We start from the raw sequence: 3,761 nt of genomic DNA on the forward strand, positions 1-3,761 counted from the left end.
GACTTCGAATTAGTCCCAAGCGATGGAACAAGAAATTCACTGAAGTAGCTTTTGGTGTAGGACTTGTTAACTCTGATCTAGAGCCTTGCTTATTTACTTGGAGTCATGAGGATAAATTCTTGATTTTATTATTATATGTAGATGATATTATCATGGCGAGTAATGACAAATTTAAGCTGGATGAGGTTAAATTAGCACTGAGTTCCGAATTTGAAATGACTGTCTTTGGTGAACCAAAAGAATTTTTAAATATAGTTATTAAACGAGATCGAGAGAACAGAATATTAAAATTGAGTCAGGAAAGATACGTTTAGAAATTACTGATTAAATACGGGTTTGAAAATTTAAATCCTCAAAGAACTCCAATGTTAACTATACAGGCATCTAATCATGAACGGAAAATGAGAGAATCAAACATTTCGGGTGAGATCTATGTTATGACTGATGAGAGAATGAATTGTCCATACAGAGAAGTAGTAGGTAGCTTACTATATCTAGCAGGATCGACTAGACCAGACATTTCTTACGCGGTCAATGTGTTGAGCAGACACCAGGTGAGTCCAACCGATGAGGATTGGAAAATGGTGAAGAGAGTACTGAGGTATTTGAGAGGTACTTCTGCTTTAGGTCTGAGATACACTGGTGAGACTGATGTGATTGAAGCATACTCTGATGCTAGCTTTGCTGAATGCAAAGGATCATTGACTACGTGTGGTTTTGAAATTAAATTGTTTGGTGATTCAATTATTTGGAGAACTCATAAACAGTCGTATGTAGCTCTATCTACTTGTCAAGCAGAATATGTTGCGATGAGCGAAGCTAGTCAAGAGATGTTGTCTATTTTTAATTCTCCGAAATTAATATTTCCACCCCAGTTGCCTATGACACTATGGTGTAATAATAAGGCAGCGACGAGTAGTGCTCAGATTAGTGGGGGAAATAAATTGAGACATATTATCGATGTCAAAGCCCATCACATCAAAGAATGTGTGAAACTCAATTTGATCAAAGTAAACTAGATTAGTTCCAGAGATCAATTGGCTGACGTGTTTACCAAACCTCTGGCGTTTGAATTACACAAGCGTCAAGTTGACAAAATAATGAATGTGAATATCTAATTATTATTTTCTGTCTGTTTAGTAAACAAAAGTATATAAACTTGATGATAACCTTTTCATACTGGAGGACACAGAAGCAGTCGGGAGGGAGTGTTGGAATAAGGCTGGTCCTCATATATATATATATATATATATATATAATATCTATAGTATAAGGTGTATCTGTGTAAGCTAAGAAGGGGACGAGATCGTGCGCATGCGCAGATCTCGTCCCAGGCCGGTTGTGGCGTGTAGGTTGTACATTCCTGTACGAGACGTGTTGGACGCTGAACGCGAGACGAGTGACGTGTGTTATGTCTGGAGACGTAATCCACGTCGAAGGACTACGGCTGGAATAAAATAATTCTATTTCTCCGAATAACTGAATTTATTCCAAGATACGACATGGATTCTTGAGCCATAAACTTGTTTTATTTTTCTTCTTTAGAAAACGGCGTTGAAAGATTTGTTCAAATCTTACCTTTTTATGTCTTTTGAACTCCTGATATTTCTTCCAAGGATAGGAGGAAATGGAGGGATGAAAGGCTTTTGCAATTACCAAAAGATTTGTTAACAATCAAAATTATAATTTCTCCGAAAGATTTACACAGACCAATACATGAAATTTATGTTAGAATTTTGATTTGAGAATATTTGATTTATAGAACTGATTTTTGGTCCCCTAGAAGAATTCCTATTTTCGTCTTGGAAAAGAGGTACTCACTCGATTTTGCTCGGATATCGCTTGGTGTAAAGTATCCAATGGTATTCCGCCAAACGATTGCACTTTAGAATTTTTTTTTTAACAAATAGTTCAAAAATATACGTAATATAGAGTTCTTGAATTTTAGTAAGTAAGTCTATGGTGAACCTATGTTCTTTCCTCTACACTTTCGCCACTACACAGAGAATACTTGCGTATTGAGGTAAACTAGAGTTCACTAGGTGAATTAAATGAATTTTATACTTTAATTTTATATTTGAGTTCGTCAGCACAAAATACTTTGTAGTTTGGAGTATTCCTTTTATATGCAAGAAACGCGGCTACTTTCGATTTTAGGGAATTACTGTTCCCTAGTGAAAATCAATGATCACCTCCCGAAATTATGAATGAGAAGTCACCGTTATAGTATCAGGAATTATTGCCTGAATTACTACCGGAATTGAATTCCACCCGACCGGTTCCGCAAGCAATTTCCGCTAAGAACTTTCACTACCGAATGCCAGCTAACGACTAATTTCTACGTGTCAGTTTTGCTTGGTGACAAAATTCGACTCGTGGCAAGGGAAGGAAAAATGATTATTTTGGAGTTTCGGTATTGGGAAATTGCATGCGATAGCGGTCATTGCACGGTGGGACTTTTTGGGAGCGATGCACTGAGGTGCTGGTTCGGCATTCTGTGAAGTCGGAGGTGTTTTACCTTCGCTTAAAAATTTATTTTGTTTCATGGAATATTTCTGGAAATTTCGGATATAACACGTGCCTCACTGAATAAATCTTTGACGAGTTAATATTGTGTGTACATTTATTGTGTCCCAATCTCGAACAATCCATCATTAAGAAAAAAAAAAGTTTTTTTATCCAATAAAATGCCTCATACATGTGTCTCTTTAATCCACCCAACGACTATGCTACCAGTTTCATCTTCTTTTGTTACTCGGAAAACAACAATAATGATATAAACCAAAGAAAAAATATTCCCACGGCTGCTGCAAAAAATAATATTGTGACGGATAATTGCTCATCTTTTTTGCACTGATATAAAAACTCATCTAGTTGTACATAATGTTGTGGGAGATATTCAACGTATTTTTGCCCCATCTGAGTAACATTGAGATTTCTAGCAGTGATATATGCCGCTGATCTTTCTACAAATTGTTGATAGCCAATCATCATTGCATATGATGTATAAGCTTCACATCCTGTCTTAACTTGAAGAATTCCTGTGTCTGAGATATTCATTGCATCTCTTCACTCTCCTCCACATGAAAAATTCACCTCCTCTCTCTCGGACACTGAGTATAGCCAGCCCTTTTCAGTTTGCTTGCAATATGATTCAAAGGTGTGACTCAGTTTGATACTACAATTAGCAAGTGGTGACAGTTTTCTTCCAGTCATAAACATTGCAGCATCACAAATCGGTTGATAAGTGGCATCGTAGAATGGATACTTTAGTTTACAAGTATACTGATGATTATCTACATACAGGCATTCTGCAATATCCTCGCAGCGTGCTAGGGTATAATGATATTGACTAAGCAGCAGGTAGTCGCCCCTAGGTTGAATGTACGCTGACCCTTGGCGGTGGCCGAACACTTCAGTCGTAGGATATGAATACATTTTGTACAGGTAGTAAAATTTTCCCTCCTCAAAACCAACATTTGTCTTGGAAATTTTCATTAAATTCTCAGAGCGCAATTGTTTACTCGAAAGAAAAAAACCAATGATCGGTCCTGATTTGTTATCATAAAATGATTAACAGCATTTTCAAGTATCTCGTATGTAAATAATTCTGGGTGAATCACACCCGCCTTCGCTAAATATATAGCGTCGATGATTGTCTGCAAAGTATATTGATAATTATCCAACTCCATTATCAAATGATCAGACCAATCCCTCATTCGATTCATCATAGTATGATATAATTGTCCATAAAGAGGTCC

Source organism: Diachasma alloeum, unplaced genomic scaffold (genome assembly GCF_001412515.2).
Source record: "Diachasma alloeum isolate Michigan unplaced genomic scaffold, Dall2.0 Dall_scaffold_00490, whole genome shotgun sequence".
In the NCBI taxonomy this organism is placed as follows: domain Eukaryota; kingdom Metazoa; phylum Arthropoda; class Insecta; order Hymenoptera; family Braconidae; genus Diachasma; species Diachasma alloeum.